The 14,394-nt window shown below is 50.0% G+C and overlaps 1 protein-coding gene and 1 long non-coding RNA gene across 4 annotated transcripts in view; one reads left to right on the top strand and one right to left on the bottom strand.

Annotated features, from left to right (window-relative positions):
- FLNB (filamin B) overlaps window positions 1-14,394 on the top strand; it is a 73,993-nt gene that overhangs the window by 5,270 nt on the left and 54,329 nt on the right. The window lies entirely within an intron of this gene.
- LOC138690891 (uncharacterized) lies at window positions 10,388-12,487 on the bottom strand. Its single transcript, XR_011329691.1, has 2 exons — window positions 11,578-12,487; window positions 10,388-10,703 (listed from the first exon to the last, which is right to left on the bottom strand). It is a non-coding gene; the product is annotated as an uncharacterized lncRNA (long non-coding RNA).

The following is a 14,394-nucleotide window of genomic DNA, read 5'->3' as shown; positions in this document are numbered from 1 at the left end:
ATGCTAAGCAAGCACACCAAAGCAAAACGGTGTGTTGCGGGTGATGCTGGTGTGAACAGACCTCTGCTGTACTGTGACACTCGCCAGGCTTCTGCCACCAGCATCAGGTGGGCCTGCTTGCGGACCTGTCCGCCGTTACTGCCTGGTGTGGAACGCAGCTCACGAATACGGCACCTCACCTGTAAGTCACTGCAATAATGAAGGTGCAAAGCTCGCCGACCCGGGGTTTGGCTCTGTTAGCGCTTGGTGCCGGTGTGCCTGAAGAGCCTGTCCCAGTGGCTGTTGCTTACAAAGCATCAAGCCCAACTTTGGCTCTTGGGGAGGTGGCCAGGCTTTCTGTAGAGAAACCTGCAGGTTCCTGTGAGATTTTCTTGCTTTTTGTGGGTGTACTCTGATAGTACTGTGGGTCCTGTTCCAGAGCACCCACCCAGGGGGAGGGGGAGTCATCTCAGTGCAGGTGCGTGGAAGTAGGTAAGGGTGTGTTGCTGCAATCTGCTTGGATTTGGCAAGAAAAACAGAATCAGGTGTTCCAAGTGTGTCTATGCTGGAGGAAGGAAATGCTGTGTAGCTAAGTGTTAGCTATTGCAGGAAGAATCTGAAACAAAATACATGTAGAAAAGGCTAAGGGAAGGCACTACCCATCCTTGTAAGGAGATCTGAGCAGTCTTTGCTACAGCCTTCATCGTATGGCATGCTCATGAGGCTTAGTCTGTTGCAGGCTGAATTCATGCTAACAGTGGGGGGGGACCAGATATGTGCCTTCATGTGTTTGGAGGAATAAGAGTAGCAGTTTTGATGAAAATACGGTGTCTGTGAAACCTGTGCTAGCTGCTCCTGTATCTTTTCTTGATGGCTCTAGTAGTGCCTGTGTGGTAGAGGTGGATACTCGCCCACTCCTCTCGCAGCCACCGCCTGGGTGGGGTGAGCGGAGCTGCCCTTGCTCTTCTGGGAACTTGACCTTGGGTTCAGAGTTGAGTCAACCGAGATCTGAGGTTATCTCTTCAATGGGCTAAGCGAGCTCTGCCTGTTGATTTGGATTAATGCAATGAAGCTCCGGTGAGGTTTTTCCCTACGTCTTGCTTCTGGGGACTTGGTGCAGATTTTTATTTTTTTTTTTCCCACAAGGCAAAAGGTTCTGTAGGTTGCACTCCTGCCTATTTGTGTTCCTCCTGAGGGAGGATCAGTGCTCTGTAATCTAATACGGAAGACACTTTCTTCCAGGTCATCATTAGGAGATAAATCGTACTTCCTGCACCCAAAAGCCTTGCAGTGAGTGTATGTTCTATCCTAACCAGATGGTTCTCTGGGCTCTGATGTGGTCTCTAACCTGTCTGTTGTAAGCCTCTGTCAGCTTTCTGTCCCTCCTGCAACTAACCTTGAGTTTTGGAGGTATTTACATAATATCATAGTGAGGATTGGATCTGCTGTGGTGTGCTTTGCATTCAGCTAATGGATTGCAATTCCTTGTGTAAATACTACTCTGCTGTAAGCAGTTGAAGTCTAACATCCATAGTGAGATGTGTGCAATGTCTAGTTCCTACTGTGCTAGTACATGGCAACTGTAATGCTCGCAACCACTGCAAGAATAAACCAGATTTTTTTTGTGTGTTAGCGAAAACAAGCTAGGCAACTTCAAACAACAGCCAAATGAAGCTTTGCCCAAGTTCCTGGGGAAGCAAGGGGTTGCCTTCATCCTCCCTTGTGCTGACTAACACTGCAGACACTGTCCTGGAGCTGCTTGGGGGTGGGCAGAGGATAGAGCAGCTGAATCCTGTCTCCCCTGGTGTGATGGGTGGGGGCTGTATGGATCTCCTGCTGATACTGCCCTTGGAAGAAAGCAGCCGTGGCTCTCTAATAAACCCGCTGAGAAGAGTGGCCACACAAAGAACTGCGCTGTCTGGTTGCTAATGGGATGTTTCCTCTGAGTCAGATGATGGTCCTCTGCTGTTCCTTACAACTCGCAGAATTAGACCCCTAATCTAATGGAAAGGAACCAATAAATACTGAAGGCAATCTCTAGCTTTAAAGCATAAATTCAGCTGATATTTCAGAGCTGTTTTCATCAGTGAAATGTAGCAATTCTTACTGATCAGGCTGGTAAGTTGTTAGTGGCAGAGCTGTGAACATCCAGGCTGGGATCTTTCTTGCAAAGGGACAAGCTGTTTTCGTGTAACAGCAGCAGCAGGTTGCATGAACTCTCCTGCCAATGTTACCCAGTAATAGCACAAAAATGGCTGTGGGCTGCAGTGACATCATGGGCTGTGGCTCCTTCTCCTTGCTTCAGGGCATGCCATAAATCATGATGCGCTTATTTGTAAGAGCATTGAATCACTCCAGCATGAGCTGGCCAGGCTGCGTGACAGCACAGCTTCCAAACGCTGGGCCCTCTGAGGGCGAGGTGGGCACAGACAGACAGACAGACTGCCACGCTGACGCCCACCCAGCCTGCCTGCTGCAAGGGAACAGTCGGGCAAGGGCTGCGGCAGCAGCGTGTCGCGGCATCGCCCAGGTGCCCGCTGGCAGGCGGTGCGTTGCTGCAGACAGCGCTGGCGTGGGTGCTGTGCTGAGCAACCAGCCAGAGGCCGTGAGCCACCCTCTGCTCTTGCCACGCCGTTGGGATGCTCTTGCTGTCTTCTGCAAGCCTGGGTGGGGTGCAAGCCTTTGCAACGCTGGCCACAGTCCCTCTGTGCCGCTGCTCTGCTGCGGAGCCGTAACCGAAAGCGGTGGAGTCACCCTTTCTGCTAGCCCACGGCTGGTGCGTCTTCCACCCGCTTTTTTTTTTTTTTTTGCTGAAATCTTGGGGGCACTTCAGACTGCGAGATGAGCTCTGGGCTGAGCTATTAAATGCTGCTCTGACACACCAACTCCTGTGCCTTGCATGGGTGCTGCAAGCATGTCTGCACCTGGGGGCTGCTCCAGCCTGCCCTGGGGTGGGATGCTGGCGGCTGGCTCTCCTCCACTGCTCGCAGCCCACAGCCATTTCAGGCTACCCTGGGTGCTTGCGGCTGCCTACTGGTTTTGATTAGTCTGTGGCGGCTCTTGTGAGGAGACAGTGTATGTGTCTGTATTTCTGAGCCTATGTTAAAGGGCATTGTCATGGTTGGTGGGCCTAAAAGGAGCTGTAGGTGGCAAGTGGTGAGCTGTGTTGTGTAAACAAGCTTTGAAAGGTCTCCTCTGGAACCCTGCAGCAGAAGGTGCAGTGTACGGAGCTGCTTTGAGCAAACCGCCCATGATACGTGCATCTGAAGGTTATTCAAACACAGAAGAGGAAATACTGTTCCCCTTGGCTAGGTACTAATGTGCTCTATCTATGCTTCCTTTAATTGGTATAATTAACTGGGTTACATTCCCTTTTCTCACAACAACCTTGCAGCAGTAGGTGCAGCATGGTTTTAGTGGACTTCCCACAGGCAAAAATACTGGCAAGCCAGGTCTCTGAGCTAGTTTAGGTCTCTAGGCTAAAACACTGACAAGTACATCTTGGAGGTGACCTTTACCTTTGTGCAGATCCTCCCTTTATTATAAGGTGAGTGGTAGCTGCAGGACCCTCTGGGCTCAGACCACAGGAGCAAAGAGCCCGAGCTGAGGGGTACGTGCAGGGTCCTGCATTTGTCTCTGAAGCATCTCCCTGGCTGGGGCACTGCCAGTATAACAAATACACCTTGCGTCTGTCATGGTGTGAGACACAAATCTTGGATTAACCTGACTGGTTTTGATCCTCACTACAGAATGGGGAACACTGGCTTGCTAAACAAAGTTGGTGCCAAACTGTCATCTCGATGGTGCAAGATATCAAGTGTTACTTCACCTCTAGCTAGACAGTGAATTTCTGCGGGGTTTCCTTCTCTCTGCAAGGCTCAGAGTAATTCTGCTTGTTGGTCCCCCAAACAATCCAAAGCCCAGGCACCTTTGAGCTTGCTCCAACACCTGGATGCTTCTGCAGAGCAGCTGTTTGCTGGTGTTGCTGCTAGTTGTGGTGGCCCTCTGAGCAATTGTCACTTGCTCAGATGTGGCTTGTTATCAAATTCCCGTGTGGGGGAAGAGTTGGTGTCTCAGCAGACTTAACATACCGGCTGTGGGAAGACTTAGGATGCTAATCATGGTGTTTCAGCTTTGTTCCAGCTGTTGATCAACAGTGTGGCTGCATGCAAATATCTGATAGCTTATGTAACTGCTTGAACAAGATCAATGATCTAATTAAAAGGCAAATAGAAACAGCTTTAGTTGTCTCTGAGGATTATTTCTTTTGGTAACTCTTTTAGGCTTGTGGTAAAATGCCACTATGAAGAAATAGAAAAACTAGGCTGGTGGCTGCTAGGAAGATTTGTGGTGACTCTTTCAAGAGAGTGGTGACTTCCAGTGCCACAGCCTGAGCTCAGCAGTGCTGGACACTGTGGCTGTCAGATGTCAGGACAAAGACATGGGTGCTTTTAAACTGGGACCGCAGGACACTCTCTAGTGGTGCCGTCTTAATGCTCTCTTAATTCTTTGTGGTATCTAGCTGTGGTATGTAGCTCTGTGGTGTCTAGTGCTGGCTGAAGTGAGTTTGACACTCTTAACAGAGGATGCAGCATGTGTGCTGGACAACTGAACTGCTACATCAAATAGAGATGGCCAAAGGGAGGAGGGTAACTCTTACCACAAACCCAGTACAGCTGCTATCAGAGAAGACCCCGGCAGGCAGAGATTGGCTGTGTGTTGATAAACCAGCTCCTGTGCTAATCGTACTTCCCTGACCTAACCTGCGTAGTGGGCAAGAATTGCCAGCTCAGTCAAGTCACCAAAGACCATGTGAGATGCCTACTTGAGGGGCCACAAAATCAGGCTGCTGAGGAGCGCCTGCAGATCCCTGTGGCCCTGGGCTGCAGCGTGCCCCAGGGCTCCCCAGAGCTCTGCAGAAGCAGGAGCGGCTCACAGGTAGCCGGTTACATTTTTTGCATCCAAAAAAAGTTAGAAAAGCCTGAGAGAGTCTTCCAGGGGTTCAGATTCTCCTCCAAAATGTAAGAGTGAAGAAGCACTAATTGCATTCAGCTTGCTGCCACAGTAAAGCGGGGCTGGCTCAGCCCTGCCCTTGGTGCTGTCACATGGGATGATTAGTGGCTGCTAAGTGAGCATTACTGAGCATGCTAATGACTTGCAGACATCTGCAGTTATAGAGATGGGAGCATGTGGGACTCCTGGACGAGGGTATTGCAAAGACCTTGTCCCAGGGAATTAACCCCATCGCCACTGGGATCCTCACTTGAGTATATCCCAATATACTGCTTTCTGGGAGGAAACAGTTTGGAGCTACCCTGCAAGGGTCAGCTCACAGGTGGTTTGTTCTGCCATGAAAGCACCAGGAGCAGCAGAGTCCAGTGAGGAGCTGCTAGTTCAGGCCCTGGAAACAGCAGAGATGCCTGGGGTTTCCTGGGTGGAAAGCTCTGCTGAACAACCCTGACTCAACCAGGGAAAACCCCTTGAAGTTAGTGGCATAAAACCCTACTTCAACAAACCTATTTCACATTTTGCTGTGGTTTTGTAGCCTAGCTCTGAGTTCAGTGTTTAAAGAAATACCTTTTCTGATATAGGTAAATAACTGAAGAAAACTATGTACCTTTAACAGGTTTTTGATTGCAAGGAGGAAAAACAAACTGCTTCACATGAAGTGCTGCAACTATTGGTTGAAAACACTGCTTAAGGCAAAGGAAGCCTAAATATTTTAATTAACCAGCTTTATTACTTAAACATAGGCTTTAACAAGCTGCAGAATATTTCATACTCTACCTGTAAGAAAAGTAGCTCAGGCTTCTGAAGCAGTACCTGGACAGCAAGAGTATTCAAGCTCAAATATAGAAGCTGAAAGGAGCATCCCAGTCTTCGTCTAGGAGTAGGACAAACACCTGTAGGGCTTTTGTTCTGTCTGAATGGAGGTAATAGCATGTTACTAAACATTTTTCATGGTGAAATGGAGGAACTGATAACAAATGAGGTGGCCTAATGCTGTACCTAACCTGGTAGGTAATTGGAAGGGGTGTGTGAGATCAGGCAGAACGGCGTAGCTTGCAATGTTGCTGCATCTATTCCAGCTCTAGCAAAATTGCCTCTAGAGCCAGTGCTTTATTTTTTTGTGCTGTGTTAAAAATGTGAAATACAATAGGCTTGCAAATGTGAACAATGTGAGACTGCAGATTAAAAAATGAGATCTTGCAGCTGGTGAGAATTTGGGTAATTGCCTGCACCCTGCTCAGTCACCATGTGTGTGGTGGAGTGCTGTCCCTGAAGACTAGGGAGAGCTGCGAGCTTGTGAAGTTTGGAAAGACTTGTGTGAAGCCTTTACTTGGAAGATTTTGACTGTCCAAGCTGGACTTAGAAGTCCGGCGCCCTGAGAGGAAAGGTGGTATCCCTCTGAGCGCTGGCTAGCTCAGAAACACTCTTAGCAGCCAGAGCCTGTTATGGCCGAGCAGCTCCTGACACACTTGGATTAGGCTGATGGTGTCAAATGAGCAGAGCTGCTCCTGCTTCTTGCTGCAAGCAGCCTGTGGGGGGAAGAGGAGGAGGAGGATGGCCCCTGAGCAGAGCCTGTGCATGGCAGAGGATCTGTGGTGTGGGAGAGCAGCACTGGGGGCTGGGGCCAGGCAGCCCACGGCAGCTGGTGAGAGCCAGGGGGTCCCTCGGGCTACTCGGAGCGATGCAGAAGTCACCCATACGAAGCAAAGCTTCGCTGTGCAGTGAGTGAGTTTGGGTGGGAGGAGTGGGTATGTGGTCCGCAGAAGTGTGCATCGCACAGCTGTGGCTAATATGTGCTCAAGCTGTACCAGTAATCCCATATGGTCCTCTTTAAGGTGCTCAGAGACCACCCGTGCAGACTGTGCCTCTGCAGATTCACCACCGCTCTCCTGCTCATGAAAGCTCCTCTCAAAAGAGGTCTGTCTGATAGTGGCTGCCACCGTCGGATGAATTACCTGGGCCTCAAGCCAAGCGTCTATTCCTTATGTTAGCAGCTTGTAGCTGAAACCGTATAAACACAGCGCTGTCCTGTGTGGGATATTAAACACACAAGGCTTAAATCTCGACCATGCAGGGGCGAGCCTTGTGCTATGTGCAGATGGAAGTGTGTTTACTGCTGGGTTGCACAAGTATACAAAAATATGTTCAAACAACTTCACTGCTTTCTCCAGAAAGACGGAAAAGCTGCTTCCTTCAAGAAGCAGCTGCACAACACTGAATGTTTTTTATTTAAGGATTAACATTCCAGGAAGAAAGTGGCCTTCTTCCTTGGACAGGGATGGTCATGGTTTCCAGTGGAGGGGAGGGTAGGTGTCAGTATGTGAAAGCTCGTGAAGAACTAACATCTAGCTAGCTTACACACAAAAGCATTAAGACCTCTTTGTTGTGGTCATGGAAAAGCAACAGTGCCTGCTCGGACTGCAGGGATGTGCAGTGGATGCATGTGTTGGTAGTGACTGTGCAACTGCCCCAAGCATCCTCGCTCGGTGCGTGGCTGCAGAAAGCAGCCTGGCTTGTGCAGATGTGTAATCCCCCTCCTAATGAGCACTCGCATGGCAATGCGGTGGCCAGAGCTTGGAGGCAGGACCACAGCTGATTTCAGGTGGTTTGCACCATCACAGCAGTCCTGAATTGCAGTGACATGGCAAGACATGTTCTGGTGGCAATGCGCGGGTGTAGGGCTGCTTTTGGTGCTATGTGTTTGTTAAGGGTGCGTACCTATGTCTGAGTGTCAAAATGAATTGTTGAAATGGCTCACATGTTGGACGGAGATGTTCAAAGCGGCTGTTCCTGTCTGCAGTGGGGTGCAATTGCATGGTAGAGGTTAATCACCTTTCCTACTGCTTCTCAGGGAAATGGTAGGACAGAGGTAGCTGACCTGATGATTAATTCTGGAGTAACTTTGTCACTACGCTACAGAGGGCTACAGAGCATCTGTAACAGGGTATCTGTGCTTAAATGCTTCAAAACAAACCCGGGTGGAGCTGTGCCGTTAGGTGCTCAGAATCAGAGACTATCAAAACTGAGACAAACCACAAATCTTTTGCATAGCTAAAGTAACTGGCAGGGTGTTTTCTGATGTGTCACCAACCCCAGACCACAAAGCATGCTCCAATCCTGAGCTCTTTGGTGCTGCAGTGTGGAGTGGAGATGGGTTGAGCCATGCAGGGCTGCATGAATGGGGATTTCCTTCGAACAGCCCTGTGCACAGTGAATCAGTCAGTACAGCGATTCTGGTTTCAGATGGAAAAATTGAATCTTGGTGTATGTTGTGGCCAAGGATTTCCCCAAACAGTAATCACTTCTGATAATTTCCAATGTGTTGGTTTTGGCTTCAGAAACTCCATCCATTGCAGCTTTTATGCCTGGCGTCTGCAGCACAGAAGATGTTAGACGGCCCTATCTGAATGGGTTCATTTATCTCGGCAGGATTTTACATGCTGTTTCTTATAACTATCTTGACCTACCCCCAGTGTGAGTAAACATGCTCTTCAGTAACGCAGAGGTCACTGGCGTCTGGAAACCTCTGGATTACTCATTGCTCTTCAGCCTTGCCGAGGCTTTTTTTTTTTCAGCTGCATCTTTTGCACCTTTTCCATCTCCAGTGCATGCTGGTGCCTGAGGATGGACCTTCCTGTTGGTCTGCTTCACTGAAGCTTGGGTAACCTTCCTTCAGTAATGTAAGATGCAACACAGCGCTAATGACTTGTCACCTAATGCCTCTGCCGGCCCCTGGGAGGTCTTTGCACGAACTAGCCAGGTTTTTAACCTTGGTGCAACCTGAAGTGACCTGGTGAGATTTAGGATTACTTTAATCCTCCCGACATGGTTACAGCACTCTCACGCTTCGGTGACAATTCTCAGTTTTGTTGTTACACTTGCAGAAATAGGACTCTACAGCCGTTTTTATCACTTCACCCTGCTGATGGAGGCTTGGCTCTCCACTTGTGTACGCACATGATGCGTTGTGAGGAGGTGCTTTTTTTCGTTTGCATGCGTGCATGAAAGAACCGCCTCCAGTTCAGCAGACTCCTCGACGAGTATTTCTTGCTAAGGTTAAGACAATTTTGCATTTGACTAAAATGTTAGTGTCTTAAAGTGGCACTCGTTTCCTGTGAATGGGGTAGCGGTGTTGCTGATGTGGGCGTAGGCGCCTGCTCTGATGGGAAGGCGAAGCCTTGCGGCGCTGGGGCAATAATTGTACTGACCCCTGGGGAGCAGAAACCTGGCACAGGATCATTCCCCTTTCTTCTGCTTTCTTATCCCACCCCGTGCCCAGAGGAGGGGGGTGTAGTTTGTGTCGTGTCCCTTGGTTTCAAGGGCCGAGCCAAGCGTTTCTCAGCAGAGCGTGGCAAAGGCAGGAGGGCTCCTCTCCCCCCCCCCCCCCAACAGAAATCGACTTTCCCGCATGCTCACTCCCCGCTGCAGGGACTTTCCTTCACCAGATATTCCCGAGTGATTAATCACCACTCGGGTCGCTTGCACTGCCCTGTCCCCGTGGCTTCCCGGTGCTTCCCTCCTCCGGCGTTTGACCCCGGGGGCGAGCGGCAGCGCGGGCGCACTCCTGCGGCCCTTCCCACGGCCCGATCCCACGCTGCCTTGGCCCTTTCCGGGAGCTTTCCCAAGCCGCCTGTCACCCGTGGGGGTCGAGGCAACCGGTCTTTGGGGTGCTGCCAGCCACGCGGTGCCGGAGCACGGGGAAGGGGGGGCTGCCGCGTCACCCCGAAGCGGCGGGGAGCGGGAAGAGCCGCCGCGGGGCTCCCTTCGGGCGGTGAGGGGCCGCAGGCCCGTTCCCGCCCTTCGCCGCCCAGCGTCCCCTCGCGCCTGCCCTGAGGCGCGGAGCTCTGCGGCCGAGGGGGCCGCGCCGCGGGGGCCGCTTCCAGCGTCGCCGGCGGAGGAGGCGAGCGGGGAGCCGCGGTGTCCCGGCGGCCGCCGCCGGGGCCGGCACCGGAGGGGCGGTGGGATGAGCTCAGCAGCGGGGAATGCGCTTCGCTGGGCGCGAAGCGGGGGGGGGGGGGGGGGGGGCCCGCCGCTCACAGGGCCCATTGTCGGGGTGGTTTTGGCAATGAAGTCACGGGCCGCGGCGTGTCGCGGCAGGCCCCCCGCGCGCTCGGGAGGGCGGCCGGAGCCCCGCTTCTCCCCGCGGCGGTGGGTGGGTGGGTGGGTGCGGGGGCAGCCGCAGGTGGGGAGCGGGGAGCTGCTCGGGTGGCTCCGGCCCCGCGGCCGCCAGGCGCTCGGCCGAGCGGGGTTTCGGGGTCAGAGCGCGGCGGTGGCGTGCTGGCGGGCTGCCCCGCGGAGCTGGCGAGGGGCTGGCGGGCTGCGAACAAAGCAGCACTCATGGAAACTTGCTGCTGTACAAAGGCTGAGCATTCAGGCTCCTTTCTCTCTGTTTGGTTTGTTGTGTTTTTTTTCTCTCTTTCCCCCCAAAGCAGCATTCCTGTACGCGGCTCGGCTGGGTGGGCATCTGCACCGCGGTCCTGCGGCTGCGAGCGGGGACCCGCTTGGCAGCGAGCAACCGAGTCCGAAATAGCCGGTGTGAATGGCAGCTCTTATTCTTCTGTCTTCCATCCTTGCTCGCTGCTAATGCTGTCCCAGCATCCCAGCGGCGTGCAAGGCAGCGTAGAGCCCTCCTCGTGCTCGTGGTGGAGATGGTCCCCGGGCGCACTCGCGGCAAGAGTCCGACGCGCTCTAACACCTCCTGCCTGGGGCTGTTCCTGAGCATAAGACTGCACATTTACCTTCTCGTATCCATAGCTTGGTATATGGCTCTTAAGGCAACAAAAGCCCTAGGTGTATTCAGACTGAAAGTATTAAGGAATTTGATCCCAAGCCACCCGCAGTTTGACTTTTTCCCTTCCCACCCTAACAATTCCTAATTTTGAAATTCTTGACTTTTCCTTCCAGTCCCCTTGGGTGTTTTCAGTTTCTCTTGGAGAAGCTGGGTTGGTTCTAGTGTTATGCCTTTCTCTTCTGGATGCAAGACGTAAGTGGTCTCTGGGTGCCCATTAAGAAGTTGGGCAGAGCTATTTTAATCTGTATTTCACTCCTGTGAGCTCCACTGGTTTGATTCTTTTTATTCTTTTCTGTATTAAAAGTCTATATGAATTTTTTTTCTTGCCAAACCTACACTGAAAGGACTGGATTTGAACTTATTTTTACAGTTGCCTGTTCTACCTCATGAGAGATGCTTTCCAGAGGCCCAGCCTGCACCAGTAGACAGTAGAGGGTGATGGATGCAATAGTGGCCTGAAGTTCTCTCGACTGATCTGAAGGGTTTCAAATCCAGTTAAAGTAAAAGCTATTAGAAACTTCTGAATTGTAATGTTTAATCTCTCAAATCCTAAGATGAGTTTTACAAAGGAATCTTGCTACTTTTTAATAACCAGACACCCTGGTAACCATAGAGGAAAATGGTTTCTGTCTCCTTGCAAAAACCAAACCAAAACAAAAAACCCCCACCAAACTAAAACCCCCAAACAAAAAAACCCCAACATCTTTTTCCATCCTCCTGTTGGTGACCAGGTCAGCACTCGGTTACTGTTCTTACAATCCTCCAGTGAAATGGCATTCCCTCTCTGGAAAACTCACCTTGTAAAAAGCTTAGCGGATCTGCTGTGTACATGGTGTATCACTTACACTTCCTGAAGATCACTTCCTCAGGTAACGAATGCGCTGAGGCTCATTAGTGAAGCTGACCACTGGCTGCATCTTGGCAGGGTGCAGGAGCTAAGCTGGGAGCAGATGAGCCAAAAAGCCCTCTGGCATTCAGGTAAGCTGGACACCAAGGAACAGCTCTCCTGTGCGTCACAGCACTGGCTGCAAACACCACTGAGAAGCAGAGACACAATGGGGCTGGAGCACGTTGCCATTAGAGGTTAGCAGGTCACAGCTAGGAATCCACAAAACTGGCCAGAGTTCAACCGCCCGGGTGCCAACTCTGTGCAATGGGCACAGCCTGCGCTTTCGTGGGGTAAGCTGGCTGCGCGCGGGCAGGCGACGAGCTATGTGCCGAGCCCCGAGAAGCTGCGAGGTGGACCTGGGCTTAAGGGTCACTGGAGGAAATGGTTGCAGTATGTTCTCAAAGCACTGAGGAACCTGTGTAATTGATTTAAAGACATACTATCCCTACAGAGGATGTCGCTAATGTCTTTAGCAGGCACAGTAAGCCTGTGAACGCATACTATACGCTTCAGCAAAGAATTTCCTTAGCTTGCTCAGCTCCATCTCATCTGCATACTTCTGTGTGGCATGTACGCAGTGCGGAGCAGGGCTTTGGAAGAGCTCGATTCAATGTGGAGTTTTCACTGTTGCAGAAGATTGAGCCCTAACGAGTGCTTAATTTTTCTATCCCCCAATTGGTACAGCTGTTTAACAATAAGTGAGAATAATTAGAGGTGGGAAAGTACTCGGAAACTTCAGCATAACGGGACTTAAAATTCCTACAGTCTCTACATAAATCATCCATAATTGAGGTGAACTTTGTCTGTTGTACAAAGTTCTTTCCATGTCTGGAAATAGGGAGTAAGGGCTGTTGAGACCGCTCCTTTGTTTTATATTAAGGATCATGCATTTTGGGACTCTTCCTCCATATAATACCTAAAATTGTAAATGGGGAAGACATCAAGATTGGAGAGGGTGACCACTTTTAGAGCAGCTGGATGCAGAGATCAGTACTGGTCGTGGCAGAACTTCTGCATGTGGAGATCAAAACTCAGATGACTTTGCTCAGACTGCGGACAAGCCATGTTGACTGTAGCCTCAACCAAGAAACTTTTTAAAAAAAAAATAAATTCACTACTCAAAAATTGCTTTTTCAGTCCTTCATTTGTTTTACAAGACTTTGCATAGTCTGTATTGCTAGCTCAATTTAGTAAGGAAGCTGTCTGCTGCGGTAGCTTATCTTGTTTCCACTAATTGTCCAACAGAAAATGACTTGCAGCTCTGCTGTAGGGCAGAGTTCAAGGAGCATTGCCACAGTTCGGGTAATACTTGTGCTTAATCTGAATGCAAAGCAGCCTTGCATACAAGCAAAAGATACTAGTCGCAAAGTTTGTAACAGTGGATTACTTTTTTTTTTTAATTGTAGAATAATTTAGCTTTGCAGAGACCTAATGAAGGTCATATAGTTCAAACCATGTACTCAGAGCAGACCCAACTTGATCAGGTTGCTCAAGGGTGTGTCGAGTTAAATTTGAGTGTCTCTGAGGATGCAGACCTTATGGACTCTCTGTTCCAGTATGTGGCAGCCCTCATGGAGAAGGCTTTTTCCCTTTTTCCTCAAAATCTGCTTGGAATTTTCCATGTTGCAACTTGGAAACCCTTTTGAGCAGAGGAGTGAGGGAACTCCCAGTCTGCAAGATCTTTTGAATTTTACTTTTTTTTTTTTTCCCCCCCCCTTCTGGAAACAGTGCTTCTTCCAGTATAGAGCTGACTGACATAAAGGGTATACACTGGACTGGGAAAAAGCCCAAGAAGGACAAGTGAAGTGGTTCTGAAAGATGCATGAGGTCACAGGAATTTCTCTTGCAGCGCTAGCTCTTGAAATCAAGTGATGATGGATTGTAAGTCTAATAAATATTCTTACAGCTCTGAAGATGCCTAAAAATAATTTGTAACATGCCCTAGGTGCTTAGGTTAAAGGCAAAAGATGCTGAATTTACTTAGTCATGGATATTGTGACTTAAAGGCTGTTAAGACAGCTCTAAAGAGCCAACACCAAGTGAGATCTTACCAGGCTGCTGGCTGTGGCACAACACTCCAGGTAGAGTTCAGGGATCTCTACTGCAGCAGATGAATTTGCAAGCTTCATATCAGTGCCAGGTTGCAGTTCTGGTGCTTGCTCCTGGGGCAGCTGCAAGCACAAATAGAGAGGAGCCAGTTCTGCAGCGTTGGCGGTTTTCCACTTGGTAGGTTGGGTTGGGAAGTTTTTTGTGGCCCAAGCTGTAAAAATGACACACGTTTGTCTTGAGATGGTCACATTGCTGGCTCGGGCTAGTCACGCTGCTGGCTGAAGGCTAGGCACTTCAGCGTCTTTCTTTGTGCTTTAAGGAGTGTGATATTAACAGTCCAAGTGTAACATATCCTATTAATATTTAGTATAGAGCAACAATTATAAATCAGCTTGAGCAGTTAAAACTTGGTTCCTTTTCAAGACTGAGACTGGTGGTGTGTACTGCTGACCTATGGAATTGCCATAATCCATTTTTTGGGCCAGTTGCCACTTAGTTAATAGGATAATAAAAGGGGTAAGAATTACAATCTAGACTCAGAGGTGTGATGGGGGAAGCAAACGAGCTCTGGTTCAGTCTGTTTTCCTCTTCACCCTACCAGGCAGCCACTTAAATCCTAATAGCTGACTAAGAAGCAGGATACTCCTACATAAAACTTAATGTTGTAGGCTATATA

Source organism: Haliaeetus albicilla, chromosome 24 (assembly GCF_947461875.1).
Source record: "Haliaeetus albicilla chromosome 24, bHalAlb1.1, whole genome shotgun sequence".
Taxonomy (NCBI): domain Eukaryota; kingdom Metazoa; phylum Chordata; class Aves; order Accipitriformes; family Accipitridae; genus Haliaeetus; species Haliaeetus albicilla.
Note: the sequence above shows the minus strand (reverse complement) of the source record. Positions and strands in the feature narration are given on the sequence as shown.